The sequence below is a fragment of the Lineus longissimus genome, chromosome 3 (assembly GCF_910592395.1).
Source record: "Lineus longissimus chromosome 3, tnLinLong1.2, whole genome shotgun sequence".
Lineage (NCBI taxonomy): Eukaryota > Metazoa > Nemertea > Pilidiophora > Heteronemertea > Lineidae > Lineus > Lineus longissimus.
Genome location: NC_088310.1, coordinates 14,803,727 through 14,823,189, shown reverse-complemented (window position 1 = coordinate 14,823,189; position 19,463 = coordinate 14,803,727). Strand labels below are relative to the sequence as shown.

The 19,463-nt window shown below is 40.4% G+C and overlaps 1 long non-coding RNA gene across 1 annotated transcript in view; it reads right to left on the bottom strand.

Moving 5' to 3' along the window:
• Positions 1-1,225: 1,225 nt before the first annotated feature.
• Positions 1,226-19,463, bottom strand: part of LOC135485751 (uncharacterized) — a 40,137-nt gene continuing 21,899 nt past the window's right edge. The window contains exons 6-8 of the long non-coding RNA XR_010446626.1: positions 17,324-17,566; positions 16,774-17,026; positions 1,226-3,210 (exon numbers count right to left, since the gene is read on the bottom strand). This is a non-coding gene — a long non-coding RNA (uncharacterized LOC135485751). The remainder of the gene's footprint in view (positions 3,211-16,773; positions 17,027-17,323; positions 17,567-19,463) is intronic.

The following is a 19,463-nucleotide window of genomic DNA, read 5'->3' as shown; positions in this document are numbered from 1 at the left end:
GAATGAATATAGGCCTACAAAGGTGAAACATTGATAATCCAAAAGAAGTAAGAATATAATCCACCAAAGGAACAACAAAATAAGTTTAACCTGTTCAGAAGAACTGGAACCAGGAAAGATGTAACAAAATTGACAAGGCAGGAAGCACTTGATCTTCACCACCATGTGTTTCATCATGGTTACTGTGGTCAATATGCTAATGAGCGGCTGATAATGAGCTGGACAAGCAACATCAAAAATGTGATAGCCACTTCGTTGATGACCAGAAAGGGTGTAAATTGTACTCATTCACTACAGTAAGACATGGTCAACACCATGGAATTGACCTTCTGCACTTGAAGTATCAGAAACAAAATCTATCCCTATTACAAGATCAAAGGAATATGCCGCCTTGCAAACAAGCAGCCTGCTGAGTTTGAGAGATTATAGTAGACAAGTGTATAAACAAATTAACCCAAATGTGTGTAATTAATCAAGCAGAAAGGTCCCTGTACCAGGCTGTATCATGATACCATACACAAGTTGACCACCAAGAATATTATTGACAGTTTAGTTGAGGGGGAGGGGGCTGTGCTGGGTGGACTCCAGCCATTCATAAGCCTCATACATCAAGGGGTGTGCATATTCATTGAGAAAAGTGGTTGAATTCCACAGCCAAGATGTCAATCAAAGGTCTCCCATCAATGGTCTCTAGTTTTAGACATAGAAACTTTTTCTATCCCAATTAGAAGTTGGGGGTGGGGTGTGTGTTGGACAGTACTCACAATGAAATGCATTTTATGCTCTCAAAAGTGCTTAAATGGAATACATGTTGCATTAGGATTGTAGTGTGGTATGTATCTAACAATATTAAGCATGTTTATTGAGGTAAAAAAAGATTTGGGCTGTGTCAGAGTCATTTCAAAAAATGACCCAAGCTATTAAAGCACTATCTGAGATCATAGTGCATTGAAACTGGAATGCACTAGATAGTACACAAACTAGGTCAATCCAGAACGAGGCTGACTTTGGCCTATTTTGTATAAGTTTTGACCCAGGTTGTACACTGATATCTGAAATGAGAACTGAAATGAGATTTTTCGAAATTTTTTTCACAGAAAGTCTTAGGAAGGTGTACGATATATAATGTAGGGAAAATTTCGTTTTGAAAAATTGATTAACAAAAAAGTAAAAAAGATGCCTCACAAAATTATGTAATAACTTTGTTATGCAATTGGTCCTGATATCAACTATGATATCATTCGATAGCCAAGAAGATTCTCCACCATTGGTGAAAATTTGGGTTCAATAGGATTTTTGAGAAAATGTGCAAAAACTGGTGTACTTTCCATCGATTATAGTCACTTTACCACTCCAATGCCCTTTAAAGGATGAGACGTGGTGATAATTGTACTATCAAACATTGTACTATCACACATGTTCTCCTTTAAAATGTCCAAAAAAGACTGCTGAATTTACACGAGATGACTCAACAATTCCAACAATGAGCTCTGCATGCATTCATCATATACACGTTTTAGCTATTGTACATGTTTTAACAACAGGTAAGGTCACTTGCTCTCATTAATCCATGACTAAACAGGTTTAGGGCCCAATTTGAATAACAAAAGAACAACATTTCTCATGGCCAGGAACTGCCAATTAGCATGACAAAAGGAGCAGAGGTGACATATATTTGCATGACAAAAAAAGAGGTAGCTTTGACCCGGCAAGACTGGATGTTGGTCTGCCACGTTCTTTGCAAGTTGAGTCTTAGATCTCTTTTATTTTACTTACAAGATTTACATGCATTACAAAGTTGAGCCATGTTCAATGAACAATAGGTAAGGTCACTTGCTCTCATTAATCCATGACTAAACAGGTTTAGGGCCCAATTTGAATAACAAAAGAACCACATTTCTCATGGCCAGGAACTGCCAATTAGCATGACAAAAGGAGCAGAGGTGACATATATTTGCATGACAAAAAAAGAGGTAGCTTTGACCTGGCAAGACTGGATGTTGGTCTGCCAGGTTCTTTGCAAGTTGAGTCTTAGATCTCTTTTATTTTACTTACAAGATTTACATGCATTACAAATATAATTACATACATATATGACAATATAAAACGTCTTACAAATTGACGTTACACTTTTCTCAAATCATTCAGTACCATTACCAAGTCCATTAAAAATTTTCTTGATGGGCCAAAATAATATCTTTCATAACCTCCAGAACATGATTCTGTAAGACCGCTATGGGTAGGATCAAGAACCAGTCTTATTCGGATAAGTTTCAATAAAACAATAGTTTTATTGACACATTGCTATTTCAATAGTTTAATATCTTAATATTTTAAACAATAGTTTTATTGACAAAACTTATCAGTTAAATTGGTGAAAAGATGTTTTGCATCCCGTGATTTTTTTGTTCACAGGTATTGATTAAAAAGTGACTAGCAAATAAAATTCACCAGATTTTTGTCAGTTGTCTCAAGTATGAAGGTAAAGACACTGAGCAACTGAGCCAGCCAATGATACGAAGGATCTTTGGCGCCTTGGCCCAGGTGGTGTTTAAAAGTCGGTGGATTCTGTGGTACTGAAGAGATCAAGAAACAGTAAAAAGGCCTGTGGTTCCATCAAGACACACATGGTCATTCGCTTTGCCTGGGGTCAGAGCAAAGCGAATGTCTTGTGAACCCCATGTCTCATATGATGGACATAATCAAAAACAATATCTGATGAATTCAGTGATTTTGTAAGCAGAAAGATCTTTTTTCAAATCTAAAGCAGCCTGTACGGTTCTAATGAACCCTAGGCTATTGCAAATGTTTTGTTTGGGTACCAACCCTGTTGGCTGTCCTGTTAGTCAGAACATCCCATCCACATTTTGATTTTTCTTATCAATTTTGTTTGTGAGAAAATAATTTCTGGGCTTGTGACATGCCCTGGTTACCTTATTACCCCCTCCCCCATTTTCTAAATTCTTCTTGTGTACGATTTTGAGCGATGGCAAGAGTTTGTCATTGCCCGAAAGAAGGCAAATAATTGCCCTCTTGCAATCAGGAACCAAAATATCAGGATTTTTATCAAATCACCTTTCAATCAGATATTGCAATAAAAGGGTAAGGCTTACGGTGACAAAAATCGAACCTCCTTGACGGCGACGGGAGCATGGTAGAGATGCGCTGGCTCAGCAACATCCTCCTCCCTCCTGTGGGATGGCTCATCTCCTGAAAAGAAACGGACAACATAATATTGTATTTGTAAGTGCACACCATCATCAGAAAAATATATGATACACTGGAACGCGCTAGTTTCAACGATAGTCAGGTTAAGATTAGAACAGAATTGATAAAGCACCAACTTTATTGACATCTATTTCGTTACAATACTGTGAAAAAATTGCCTTTCTCGGGTCTTTCCCCAATATCACCAAATGAGCCAATCACAGAAAATCTGGATGCTAAAATTAAGAACGCATCAGTAATCAGCCAACAGATTATGCTGGATGGTCCAAACCATATTGATTGACCTGGTAATGATGGTCTTGCACTCTGATTGGATAAAAGAAGTACATGAAGTAACCAGTTCATACTCAGGGTGATTCATCATTTTCAAGCAAACTGGAGTGGAGCCAGGGCCTGATACACTCCAGACGCAGTGGCCAGGGCCTCATCTCTCACCCTAACCACTGCGATAAGTCAAGTGGTAAGCTTTCATTTGTACCGATGACCTCAACGAATTGACAGACTGGCTTGAAGGGGCGCTGTAGTTGGAATAACATTTTGATTAATTTTCGCTAATTAGCACGAATAAAGTTCAAAGCAGTTGTATTCCAAGTTAGCTTCTGTAACCGGAGATCATGTGCAAAGATCTTTCCATCTAATCAGTTTGTTCGTTGTTTATTCACATGTAGGTCAACTAATGATACAACGCAGTGCGTACGTATACCAATATGAAACGGCAAAAGAATTCATCAGGATCAAGAAACATTGTACATGTATAGTATTAAGGTCAAACCAAAGTCGCTATGTATCGTTGCTTGGAGTAAGTACCATTAGAATATCATCAAAAACAAGTCACTAATTAACGAGATATTGCAATTTTTACCCATTTTAGTTTTGGTCTCCTGAAGGCCGAGTTGAGTACCAGATCAGATCGAAATTTGGTGTCCGAGGTTGCATGACGTAGGGAGTCATGTGTATCGAATTTCAAGTTCAAAGCTTAAGTGGTTAAGAAACGTGCCCTAGTTACAATCAAACGACCAATTTACGCCATTTGACCTCTGTAACCTTGAAAAGCAGGTCAGATCAAAAACTCATATGATATGTGATGTATCCTTGCTAGGAGAACCTACCATAAAAATGTTATTGAAAACGAATCACTAATAAGCGAGATATCACACTTTCTAGGTTTTCACTTTTGGCATGACGTAGGGGGTCATGTGTACCAAGTTTAAAGTTCATAGCTTTAGTGGTTAAGAAACGTGCCATATTTACACACAAACGGCCAATTCACACCATTTGACCTCTGTGACCTTGAAAGTACGCAACAGCGACCTGATTTTTTGTCAACATGTAGAGCTACGTAACAGGTATCTACATACCAAATTTAAAGACTCTAGGACGAATAAAGACAAAACGTGCCACTATCGGTGAAATTTTAGAGTTTGACCTCTGTGACCTTGACAAGTAGGTCAAATCAAAAACCCGTATGATATGTGATGTATCCTTGCTGGGGTACCCACCATAAAAATTTTAGCAAAAACAAATCAGTAATACATGAGTTATCACACTTTTTAAGTTTTTGGTTTTAGCCCCCTGGTGGCCAGGTGAAGAATCAGATCGGACCGAAATTCGCTGTCGGAAGTCATGTGACCTAGGTCATAATGTGTACAAAGTTTCAAGCTCATAGCACAAGCGGTTAAGAAACGTGCCACACAGGATATGGACGACGGTAGCGGACGACAACGACGACGACACAGGGCTATGGTATAGGCTCCCCTGACGGTGAGCCAAAAAAACAAAGATGGCCGCCTGGCGGCCATGCATGATGGATTTTAGGTCGGGCCCAAAATTGATAGCGCACCTCCCCTACACTAGAGCATCACACCACAGAAGTTTCAGGTTTATCAGTCACTCGGTTCTCAAGTTATGGGGCAGAATGTGAAAAACAAAGATGGCTGCCTAGCGGCCATGATTGATTTTAGTTCGGGCCCAGAATCGATAGGGCACATCCCCTACACTAGAGCATCACGCCACAGAAGTTTCTGGTTTATCACTCACTCAGTTCTATAGTTAGGCGGCGGAATGCAAAAAAACAATATGGTGGCCTGGCGGCCATCTTGGATTTGGGCTTTGGCCCAAAATCAATAGGGAACCTTCGAGACCCTAGGCCTTCAGACCATAAAAATTTCAAGTCTACCGGACAAGCGGTTCCTGAGTTATAGAGCCGAATAGAGTGCGGATGCGGACGCGGAAACCAGCCAAGAACATAATGCCCCCATCTCAACTTCACAATGACATATGGAGGTTAAATTGACTTTTAGATATGAAATGAAATGGCCAGGGTCATTGTGCTCACCTCTTGTGAAGGGAAGATGGATGAAGCATTAGCATGGTTTTAAATGTAAGAAAGAAATGAAGTAATGTTTTACAATGAAATTACATGAGAGATAAAATAATGCTAGGTTGAATTTAATTGAGGTGACTACAGGTATGACAAAGCAGAGTAGACAATTTTGTGATATCTCCAATCCGCCAATTAAACTGAAGTCACAAATAAAAGACTTTTAGTCTTACCCAGGTTGGTCCGATTCAGCCTTACTAACTCAAATCAAAGATTTTAAAATCAAGGACAGCAGTTGTTTACAAATCAGCCTCACAACATCTAACAATATTACATGAAGCTCAAAATGATTTTCTCCTGCACAACCACTTGGACTGTTGATGGTAGTTGTAAATCGGGAATGTCACAATCACTCCCAGACACATAAGCAATTCCATGCAACAAGTCATCAGCATTAACACACCTTTTTAAAAAAAGTCCTTTGGTTTACAGATGACCCATTATGGAAATGCTTAGGAATAGGATAATTATGTTGTTTGCTTGTGTCTAGTACAAGAAACAACCATCATCTGAAATTCCTAGGGCTCTGTATAGGTTAATTAATCCTGCATTTGCCTAGGCTTAGACTATGACATCCCACTTAGCAGCATTTCAAGGCACCCTTAGGGGAGAGTCCACTATTAACATTTGGGGCCCTGCTGGCCAAACTGAGAATCAGAAAAAGACTGCAGTTTAGTCTGAGTATAGGGGTACATTCGTACCAAGTTAGGGATCTGTAGCTAAAGCAGTGACAAAACGTGCCGTCATTGTAAAATGGCGGTGCCATAGGAAAACTTTGACCTCTGTGACCTTGAGAAGTAGGTCAAATCAAAAACCCACATTTATGAAATGTATCCTTGCTAGGAGTACCTACCATAAAAATGCTATGAAAATCAGACCACTATTAAACGAGCAATGAAACATTTTAACTTTGGACATTAAATTTGGCCCCTGGGTGGCCAAACTAAGAATTTTTCAAGATGCCTGCCTGGCACCCATATTGGCTATCACATTTTATAAAAAATCAAGGATTTAGTAGAGAGTACATAGATCCACATCCAGATCAAATTTGGTTGCAATCCGATCATTAGTTTCGGAGTAATAGTACTGTGTTTATTTTTCAAGATGGCTGCCTGGCGGCCATATTTGATGTTCTAACGGCCGAAATTTTAGGGGTGGAGTAAAGAATCCCCATATACATGTCCACACTGGTTTAAAACCTTCTAGTTAAAATAGATAGGAAACATGCTACTGTTCAGTGAATCAGCAAACCTTGACCTCTGTGACCTTGAAAAAGAAGGTCAAATCAAAAACCCGGAGGATATATGATGCACCTTTGCTAGAAGTACCTACAATATTTTTTTGAAAATTTCCCGACTACTATTAAGGGAGATATTGCATATTTTCACTTTTAACGTTTGGCCCCCTGGTGGCCAAACCATGAAACGAATCAAACCGAAACTTGGTCTCCAAGGTGTCATTACATAAGGGTACATGTGTACCAAGTTTCAACTCAATAGCTCTAACAGTTACGAAACGTGCCCTGCTAACGGACGACGGACGACGACGACGACGACGACGGACGACGGACGCCACGGTATGGGATAAGCTCACCTATGCTAAGAGGTGAGCTAAAAATGTGGCACGTCAAGGACACTTTTAGAGTTTGACTTCTGCAACTTGACAAATTAGGTCACAATTGACCTAAATTGGGTCAACTTGTATAGATCTCATTAGGTGTCTCCATATAAAATTTGAAGAATCTCAGACAAATAGTAGTGAATATATTAATTTTATAGTTTGACCTTTCTGACCTTGGTAACTAGGTCAAGGTTAAAATGTTACAAGCTCTATGTCAATCTTGATCATATCAATCAATAATTCACCTTTGAAGATCACAAAGTGAAGGTTTCTTGATAACTGACATTGAGTGACCTATTTACACCTGAAAAGTAGGTCACATTGACCTGAGTTTTTGTAAATATGTACAGATGCCCAATAGGTATCTACATATCAAATTTGAAGGGTCTAGGACAATTAATGACAAAACGAGCTACCTTCGCTGAAATTTTAGAGTTTGACCTCTGTGACCTTAAAAAGTAGGTCAAATCAGAAACCCGCACATTACGTCATGTAGTCTCATCAGAAGTATTGACAGTAACAATTTCATTGTTCTAGCTATCAGTGTTCATGAGATATTGACAAAATAAGGTTTTCCAAGATGGCTGCCTGGAGCCAAAAAAAGTTGGTCACATTGACCTACTTTTTTGGTCAACATGTAGAGATGCTCAATAAACATACCAAATTTAAAGAGTCTACAACAAGTGATGACGAAACGTGCCATCTGCGGTGAAATTATAGAGTTTGACCTCTGTAACCTTGAAAAGTACGTCAAATCAAAAACCTGGCTATTATATCATGTAGTCTCTTCAGAGGTATCCACAGAAAAAAATTCAAGATCCTAGCTATCAGCATTCATGAGATATTGACAAAATAAGGTTTTCAAAGATGGCCGCCTGGAGCCCAGAAAGTAGGTCAAATTGCAATGATTTTCGGTATGTCAGGTCATGCTGTCAAAGGACATCCACACACCAAGTTTCAACCTCCTAGACTCAATGGTGAGCAAACGTGCCACCATTGTTGACGGACGCCGGACGGCCCGACGGAGCGGCCCGACGGACGGACGGACAGACGAACGACCGACAAGACGTGACGACATAAGCTCACCCAGGTGAGCTAATAAATGAGATATTGCACATTTTAACTTTTTGGTTTTAGCCCCCTAGTGGCAAAGTCAAGAATCAGACCGGAGCGAAATTCAGTGTCGGGGTACATATGACCTTGAGAATGATGTATATAAAGTTTCAGGTACATAGCACAAGCAGTTAAGAAACGTGCCACAGGATACGACGACGACGACGGACACTGCGGTATCGTATAGACTCCCCTACGGTGAGCCAAAAACCATGGGAGAAATGAAGTGTATGAATATCAGCTGCGCCATTATTTATGCCATAGCGATATGCGCTGAGCATTCTGATTTGATGACAGAAAATGCCCTTACAGTTTCGTTACAGCAATGTCCATTGGCTAATCGTCCAGCCGCACGAATTCCCACTATTTGTGGCAGTCCCTAAGGAGATCTAATTAGGATAAATTGAAGCAATAGACTGCCCCAGGAGTGTAGGGCGTGACAGAAGAACTTTTGAGCAATATTCTATACCTTAGGCGACTGTTATCATATATATGTCAATAAAGTTGTTGTTCTTTGTTACCATTCAAACCTTAACCTCACAGATGAATATCTCCAACACTACATAAAATAGTCCATGTGCTCACCTGGGTTCCTACAGTGTCATTATTTGATATGTGACATCAAAAAGTAGAGGTTATCAAAGTGTCATCAGTGGCCAATCGATGATTTTCATGGATAGAGAGGGGTTTTCTCAAGTTTGAATGCCAGACATGTAAGCCCAAGTACCATATTAGACCAAAAATTTGCTGGGATAGGAGATCTTTCCCTTTGTGCATAGTTTCAGGTCAAAGGCCCCACTCAGTGGTTACAAAGCTAGCGCTGCTGATGGACAAAAGTGTTCATCTCTGAACTTTGACCTTGGTGACCTTGACAAGGAGGTCAATCAGATCAAAGCCCGACTGAAAAAATATGTTTCATCATCAGATACACAGAAACTAAAAATTTTATGAGAATTTGACCATTTGTTAAGGAGGAGGAGCTGGCTTTGTGTTTTTTACATTCTCCCCTACCCCGTGGCCAATGGAACCAAAATTCAGTCTGGAAGGAGAGCTTGCCTTTTGTTACATACTGCATAGACACTATTTAGCTGGTTTTGGTGCATCTGTTTCACATACTGACATAGGCCTGTTGCACGTTATATAGGCTTTTTGTCCAGGTGCCCTTCAACTGGCTAAATAGCGTCTCCACAGTATGTTCAAAGGCCAAGTGGTTACAAAATGTGCCCTACCAAAGGACGAATCATTGGAATTTCGAACTTCGACACTGTGACCTTGAAAGTAGATCAAATATAAAATCCTTCTGACACATTATGTCTCTTCCTCAGATACACACACAGGAGAAATTTCTTGAGCATCTGACTATTTCTTGAGGAGTTAGAGCAGTTTTTGTGTTTTCACATTTTGCCCCTTGGTGGCCTACCTAAGAATTAGATCAAAACAAAATTTAGTCTGGAAGGAGATCTTGCTCAGCGAGAAGTTTATGGACCGGTTCATGGACCTGGGAAAGTGGTTCCTTTCCTGGACAGATATTTGAAACCTTTACCTTCCCGCATTTTGAGCCTTTTCAGACCTACTTAGTGAGACATGTGGCGGCCTCTTACACCGTCAAATGGTGTGAAAACAATGCAATTGAAAGGCCTGGACAGTCTACGAAGCATGCACTGAATTGAATGACCGCATATGGCAGCAGCCGTGACACAGCCACATTAAACAAAGGTTGTGTTTGGCCTTGAAATTACATTAGAGAGAATAAGAGATCGTTCCGCTAACACTAATGCTACCATTTTTTATGGTTGTATTTGATGTAATTACAATTGGAAAACTAGAATTCCGAAATTTGCTGGTAGCAAATTGGTAGCAAATTTGATAGTCCCCAGGTAGTCGTCATGTCAACCGAGTAGAATCCGAGTAACAAACTCGACTGTAGTCAATACTCGAGTCGAACGCGTTCGAATTAACAGCCTGAGTGTAGTATTTGACATTGACCCGATACTCTCGTCAAAATCGCAGCACAACTAAATATAGAACTGAGATTTCACAGGCAGCAAATGTGAATTCATGACTCCAGGGTTGTTTTGAGGGCGATATCGTAAGAGTTGGTCTTGAGTATGGGAACCTGAATGTCCGTGAGGCACCTGGGGAGAGAAGACTAGTCGAACGATGGGCATAAATTAAAACAGGAGTGCGGGAACAAGGTTTTTTTAGCAGGAGGAAAGCGAGAACATTTTGCGCCGTCGTATTCCGATTTCACTGGTTAGTGGTGAAATCTGCTTTTACTTTCGCAAATTAACAAATTCGTTTTTCTAGTTCTAACGTTGTCTGAATTAAAGATGCTTTCCCAATGCTTGACTGGTCTGGCAAGAGGCATTGCCAGGAAAACGTGACGTCATTTTGGCCATTCTTCTTACCGCACGCCCTCCCTCTCCGTAAAACTTCCTGACATGGTGTGAAGTGGGAGGGCGCACAATGGGAACCACACTGCTGCGATGTTAATAGTTTCTACACTCATCAAAGAAAGTTAAGGACCACTTTTTATTTTTAACATATTTTTTTACAGCACATATTAAAGGCCATGACTCATGCTTTTATGATTGCATGACATGTACAAATCCTCAAACACTAGACTTAAAGCTCCGCATTAAATCAAGTTTGATCAAAATTGAAGAACCCAGTCCAGAGATATAGCAAATTAACGGCTTTGTTTACATGTTATGTAACAGCCTTGGTTAGGTTTCTAAGTAAAGTCAGGCGGCAGGTTTACTGACATAGATCAGGCTGACGTTGGATTTCTTACTATAAATAGTATAAATTTGTCTGTATTACCTTACCTTATTATAAGGTATATCGAAGCTTTAAATTAGAAATACATTATGATAGTTTAAGTATTGTATAAATTGATGTATTTGATGCAATTTTCTGTAAAAAGAATCGAATTTGAAAAATCAATTAAGTTCTATAAATTTGCCTAAATTGTCTAGAAAACCTAATTGGACCATATTTGTGGGGCCTATGTTTTTTTTGGCATTGATTTTGTTTCCCCACTTCATGAATTAGCTCAAATAACACTTTCTAGATGTGAGAGTTGACTTCTAAAATAAATATAACCGGTTTTCTAAAGAAAATTAAAATATCTAATTAAAATATTTTTTGGAATACAATAAACTCATTTATTATGGGCAAAGGTATGCTTTCATACTTGAACATTGAAAATGTCAATGAAAAACAGACTTCATATATCAATTTTAAGAGCATTAATTTATATGTGTCCTCCCAAGTAGGGCAATGAGCCTGATCTACATCACAATTTTGGTGAACCCGCCGCCTGGCTCTAACAAGCCAGTTGCTAGCCTGATTAGGTGATCTAGTTGTCAAACACCTGAAAGGCTATATCTTCAAAATGGATGGAGCAAATTGCATGGGGTTTTCTGTATTATATAAATTGTTAGGTGCACTTTTGAAAACGTCTTACAGCAGGAAATGGCAAAATACCTTGAGTTATGGCCTCTAAGGACCACAAAATGCCTAAATATGAATGTCCTGTATGACCTCCTAGACACAGTAATCAATTTCACATGTGGTTTGTTCCAGTTGTTGCATAACTTCTTTCTAAACTTGTCACAACCTGAAAATGGGTGTTTTGGTGTGTCAACTTTTTCACAATTTTAGCCTAAATGTCTTGTCATCAATGTCAGCATGGTCAGTAGCGAGTATGGCCTCCCCCTGCTGCAATAACAGCCTGACACCGCTGTCTCATTGAGTTTATCAGACGATTAACATCCCTGACATCAATTGCATCCCATGCAGCCTCCAAGGCCACACCAAGCTGCTGCAACCCATTTGGCTGCACCTCAAGCGTTCCAATACTTCTTCCCATCATTTCCCAGACATGTTCTATCGGATTAAAGTGTGGGGATTTCGCTGGCCAGTCCATACGCTCAATTCCATGATCTGCCAGGTACTGTGTCACCACCCTCGCTGTGTGGGGACGGGCGTTGTCGTCCACGAAAATGAAATTTTCCCCAGCGTTTTCTGCAAATGGAACCACAAAAGGTTCCACGATTTCATCTCTGTACCTCACACCTGTAATTGCTCCCCCTGGGACCACATAGAGGCGAGTGCGTTGACCGTAGCTGATTCCACCCCACACCATGATGCTGCCTCCACCATAGCGGTCATGTTCAGCGATGCAGCCATCTGCAAAATATCTCTCCCTGTTGTCTCCAGACTCTAACACGTCCATCATTGTGGTCCAGGCTGAATCTGCTCTCATCTGAGAACAGAACACGGCGCCATTGCTGGTGGGTCCATCCCACATGATCACGAGCCAAATTGAGACGGATTCTTCTGTGAGCAGGGGTTTTAAAATGGGATGCATTGCAGTGGCCTCCTGGCATGGATGTCGGCTCTGTGAAGTCGGTTACGGATGGTTTGATTTGAAACAGTCACCCCAGTTGCAGCAGTGAATTGGTTATTGAGTCTGCAAGCACTACTGAAGCGGTTGCGACGACAAATAGTCACTAAGTAGCGGTCATCCCTCGCAGTTGTTGCTGATGGGCGGCCAGTACGAGGTTTCTCTGAGTATCGCCCTGTCTCCCGGTGTCGTTGGTTAGCACGACTGATGACACTGTGAGACACACCCATCATCTCAGCTACTCGTCGCTGACTGAAGCCAGCTTCCAGCATCCCTATGGCTCGTGCAACCTCAACTTCACTCAAGTGGCACCTAGGCATCTCTCTTGTCAGAATGCTGCCTGAGCTTGGTGGGAAATGCAAGGAAAAGCACTTGCATGGACTTTTGTACCACTTTATGTGGTCAGCTGACACACCAAAAACACCCATTTTCAGGTTGTGACAAGTTTAGAAAGAAGTTATGCAACAACTGGAACAAACCACATGTGAAATTGATTACTGTGTCTCGGAGGGCATACAGGACATTCATATTTAGGAATTTTCTGGTCCTTAATATGTGCTGTAAAAAAATATGTTAAAAATAAAAAGTGGTCCTTAACTTTCTTTGATGAGTATATTTATAGAATTCAGCGGCAGAGATTTTAAGCACGGAAAAAGTAGATTAACTCGGCTAATCTCAATGGATTTTACCCAGGAATGTTTTCAAGGAGAGAGAAACATCTGATTTAACCCAATAGAGCCACTGCCGCCCTGAACCGCCTTGCTACGAGCCGCCACGTCCACCCTGAACCGCCATATCGACGATGTCCTTTAAAACCGCTGGAAAACCCCACTTGGGAATCTCCGGCTATGTCATCATATTCATATCATCAAGGGAATGCCCTCAGGTATCCAAATATGGAATATTATATGCACGTTCCTATTCTAGGTTTCGCGGAATCACATGGGGAATCCCCAAATTGCGAGGCGGGCTCCTCCTTCTGTTTTTGTGTAACAACACCGATATTGCATGTATTGATTGAGAGTTCTCTGAAATGGCCAAGAATTTGCGTCGTTTGGAGGAAATACTGAATGAATTTGACGATTCAGGAGATGATTCAGGACCCCTCGATGATGGAGAGTCGGACATCGATGTCCACATCACAGTAGAATCGGTGAGATTTGCATCACAATAATCAGCTGATTTCATTGTTTGCATTACCATGGCACCAATGTAAACAATAACAGATGCACGTGTGATCGAGGTATGGTTTGGGAGATGTTTTATGCCTCGGGTGTTCATTCAAAGCATCTATCAGCTATGTTTCCTCTTATTTTATTCAGGTCACAAGGTAACACTGACAACAGTTACACATTTATGCAGTTTGAATGTGGCTGAAAAGAGGATTTTTCATCAAAGGTCAAAAGGTCAAGGTCAAAGGTCACGAAATGAAATGGCCAGGGCCATTGTGCTCACCTCATGTGGAGGAAAGATGGATAAAGAGCATGGTATTGTGTCATGTAGTGTTAGGTTTGATGTAGGTCCAAGCAATTACAATTTCCCCAAAATGGCCAATTTACAGTACATTCGACCTCTGTGACCTTGAAAAGTAGGTCAAATCAAAGAAGACCCGGGTGACACATTGAATGGTTGTTAGAATTAGATGTACCTATGATATAAAATTGGTGCCAATCGGGCAAGTCATTACTAGGAATAATGGCATTTTGAAGAATTTAGGATTTGGCCCCCTCCCTGGAGGCCAAATGGCAAATCAGATCGCACCAAACTTCGGTACCTAAGATCACCTGACCAAGGGGTACATGTGTACTTAATTTGTGATCAATAGTCATTGCAGTTAAGAAACGTGCCATAGTTACGGCCTGACGGCGAATTTACGCCATTTGACCTCTGTGACCTTGACAAGAAGGTCAAATTAAAAACCTGTGTGACATATACTGTATGGTGGTTAGATGTACCCATGATATCAAATTGGTGGCAATCGGGCAAGAAGTTAAGGAATAATCACATTTTTAAGGTTTTTGGATTTTGCCCCCTGGTGGTCAAGTGGTGAATCATATTGGACCAAACTTGGGTCCCTGAGATCACCTGACTAAGGGGTAAATGTGTACCAAATTTGGTATCAATAGTCATTGCAGTTTAGAAACGTGCCATCGTTACATCCTAACGGCCAATTTATACCATTTGACCTCTGTGACCTTGAAAAGGAGGTCAAATCAAAAACCCGGAGGATATATGATGCACCTTTGCTAGAAGTACCTACCATATTTTTTTCAAAATTTCCCGACTACTATTAAGGGAGATATTGCATATTTTCACTTTTAACGTTTAGCCCCCTGGTGGCCAAACCATGAAACGAATCAAACCGAAACTTGGTCTCCAAGGTGTCATTACATAAGGGTACATGTGTACCAAGTTTCAACTCAATAGCTCTAACAGTTACGAAACGTGCCCTGCTAACGGACGACGGACGACGACGACGACAACGACGACGACGACGACGACGACGACGACGACGACGACGACGACGACGGACGACGGACGACGGACGCCAAGGTATGGGATAAGCTCACCTCTGCTAAGAGGTGAGCTAAAAATGACCCCCCCGCACCAAAATGTTTGAAAATCTTAATTCTTTAGTTCATGACCTTTCATATAAATATAACTTGTAATATATGGTTTTGAAGTCGAACAATACATAAAAATCATTTTAAAAATTCATGTCTGAATTTGTGAAACCCTTAAAAAAATAGGTGGTTATAGATGGAAAGTGCAAAAAAAATAGGTGGCTCTATTGGGTTAAGTACTGATTTCATGTTCATGCCGAAGATTGGCCTAAAACGTGGACGAAAAGAGTGCATTATCGAGTGTTGGAGAGGTCACGTGATTGTACGAGAAACCTGAGCGAAAACAATACTGACTCCAGCTCCCAGAGGGAGGAGCTAGTGTCATAAAAACGCATCTAAAGCATCGAAATATTCTGAGTTTTGAAAAATCGTTTTGCGATAGTCCATGAATCGAATTGGGTTTCTTTATAATACCTCCATCGTCCCATCGCTCGACCAACTCCTGAGAATAATGACGTCATTATGACGGGGCGGAGCTTATGCTAATGTATCAGCGTCTCGCCTCTGTGCATGTCACAGCGCATGTCAGATTGAATCGCGGCTTCGGCATGTTGGGAGAAGACGATCAGACGATATCTCAGCAAAAAATGCTTCAAAAGTATCGAAATACTCAGGATTTTAAAAATACTTTTGCGATAGTCCATAGATGGAATTGGGTTTGGTGGTGTAAGGGTGATTGATTTCTGGTTTATTCAGCCGTTTTGCTGGACTACCACAATAAATGGGTTGGTGGAAGAAAATAACAGTTTCGAGAATTCCAGTGATATCAATATAGTCCCCAGACGGGATCTGGGGCCTATAATGAAACGGTAGGCTCACCGTATAGATATTTGGTGGTTAGGCTAGTCAAAAATAACATTGGCGATGAAATAGCGTGTGTGTTCTAAACCAGAAATACATTATTTGGTACGATAACTTTAAAAATAGTGCTATCGTTATCGTGTGAGCGGAAGGATCCCTTATCCTCTCATTGTTGGCAGAGGCAGGTTCACCGGTCAGCAGACAATCAAAAATGCTCCGGGGAAGGTGGATTGTTTTTTCTACATTTCTTAAGATCATAAGGGATCATATACAACACTGAAGAGGTTGAGAAAACTTCTAAGTAAGGAGGGAGCAAATTACTTCAAATTCTCAAATTTCTGGTAATTTTTACAAGTAAGGTGAGCTTTCCAAAAATATCATCAGGACTCTCAGCACTGCTAAGATCAACAACAGACACAAATCTGTCCCTCCTTGAGGTCATATATAAGCTGCAAACTTCTCCATATCAGAGGTCTGATCAATCGAAAGCTTTCTCTTTTACAATGTTTTTAATTGTTCACAATCCCTAAATAAGGCTTAAGCCTACACCAAAGCAATGACATAGAAATTAGAAATTGATTTTTTTATATTATTACCGTTTGAGATGGCATCCATCCATATGTAACAGATGAGCTGGCTCAATGGTGGCTGCTGGATATGGCATCACACTACGTAACAAGAAGGGCTCTATGTCCTTAGAGTCATCAGAGTCCCCTTAGAGCATCATTTCGATTGTCATTAAAGTCTATTCGAATGACACACAATGTAAGTGTCCACCGCCGATATCCCTGAGCGAGACGATTCCATCCATTGAATCTACCCGACTCTCAGTCCCTCATCCAAGCATGGCTGGAAAACAAAATATCAAGGTCAATCCATTGTTTACCAAGATTAAAGTCTTGAGCCATTTTGATAGAATTACTGCTTGTCTGTCCAAAGACATTTATGACCACGCTTTTTCAAGACGTTTTAGTTCAGTAGTGCCTAACTGCAGGAATGCAATGAAGATTAGCTCAGCCTTTTTTTCAGATGCAATCTTCAGAATTCCATTAAACACAGCCCAGAGCAAAGGAAGTATCTTTTTACTGGTAAACAGCTTTAGGGCGAATCATAATATTGAATTTTAAGTACACCACTTTATCGTACTGTATACACATTGAATCCTTCCTCATACAACATCTGCCAGGAAGATCCCCATGAAGGTCAATTAGGCTGTCTTGCCCAAATTGTCGATGGATGGGTATGAAGGCATCTTATCATGGGGCGAAGTGTTGGCATCTGTTGTTTTCTGGGTCTTTGAGAGTCGTTCTTGCTTCAGTACGCATCGTAGATCATGGTGAAAGTCATTGGGTTAACTCAACAGCCATCATCTCCAGTCATCTGCATAGCCTAGAAAACAGTAAAAACATTGATTCAATACAGGGTAATCTATACATAGATTGAAGCCAAAAGAAACTAAATATTTTTTGTTCATTTGGGGAGATTTTTTTCATCAGGACTTCAACTTCAACATCTCGAGATATCAACAATGTTGCAATTTTAATCTTATGCACTGGCATCAGTTTGGGCTCTTTATGTCCCTGTTGTCAATGAATGTCACTACAGCACATCTCTTAACCAAAGTTCGATGTGGAGAGGGCTATTTTTATTCAGCGTATTCAGCGTATTAATTACTAAGGGGAAAAGGTGCCTCTTGGCAATTCCGACCCAAATGAGACAAGACCACAATTGATTTTTTAAGCCTTTTAGCAGTTAAATTGTCAATGTTTGACCCCGACGCATCAAAGAATGCGTCAACTAGTGAAACTGAAATTCGGATATGATATACGGGTTAGTCTTGCGAGTAACTGGTGCGATTTAAATTGGTGATTGACCACGGAAATTTTTTTATAATCGACAAATTAGACAGACTTTGATATTTCCACTCTTTTCAGCCAACTGGCAGGAAAAACTCAAAACACGCCCCCTATTACCCAATTAGCAAAATTCGAAATTAATTTTTTCATCAAATAATTTCTTTATATCTGTAGACTTGCCACAACAAATATTTTTTCAATACCTCTCCAAATATGTACTTGAGAGTAAAAAACATGCACTCGTCTAATAGATAGGCCTGGACCCTCCAACCTATGAATATTCATTAGTGGTCTTGTCTCAAATGACCAACTATAGTCCAGATTTGATTCCAAATGTGGCCACCAGAGGGCAAAGGTTAAAAAATCATCAATGAAGTCAAAGCACCCATCATGTACGAGTCCATTTTGTTCCATGTCGACAGGTCAGCACAATGGCCCTGGCCGTTTCATTTTCTAAAGCGTCTTTGGTTAAAGCAAACTGGAACCGCCGAGCGATTTATTCAACTTTTCGACTTTCACCGCCCGAGAAAGTCGAACTTCCAACTTCATATTCGAGTTCAGATTTGTAGCTCCGCCCCCAGTGCCCGAGCATGCGCAGTTCAATTTGTTATTATTGAGAATCATGTGAGAATCACGTGAGTCATGCGCTCTTTCATTCATGAGTTTTCGTAGTAAATTCCATAGTAGTGACGTCACTCAATGATTGACAGCTAGGCGCCATGTTTCATTCATGCCTCGTTCTGATCACCCGATACGCGGGAAATGAAAACGAGGTCATACGAACTGGCTCGGCGGTTCCAGTTCGCTTTAACGTTATTTTCTTGAGGAAAAATGCTGATCAGCCACACTCTTTGGCAGGCATAAATCGTCATGATTCCTGGCCAATTTCATTTTTTGAAGACGGTCTTCAGTTTTTAGTAATAATAAGGGGGTAGAGGGTTCACAGGAAAGAAAAAATTCTTTTGGCTTCAGTCTATTTGGGATGATTCCCAAGTAAAAGTTGACATTAATTTCAATGACGCCCTTCAAGTTCTTCTTCTTTTTTCTTTGATTGACTCCTATTCTTTGGTCGTCAATGTTGAGATCGAAATTTCAGCTTTAAAACCAACATTGTTCTACAAAGATAATTCTCAAGTTGGCTACCTCTATAAAAGTTAGAACGCTCAACGTTTGTTTGGTTTTGACTGATAACATAACAATGACCACGATGTCACTGCAAGCATCTAGTGACAATGTAAGTGAGGATTTTGAATAAAAGACTAAAGTTACTAATGCTTGCATCCTCCTTTAAACCCTCCTTTTTATAGCCATGCTTATGTCTGATATTGCTGACAACCATACATATAATGCAACTCATTATTTGTCCAACTCATCAAGATGCCCATTTGGCTGTTACTTGAGCACTCTCGTTTAGGTGGTCTCACGCGGGG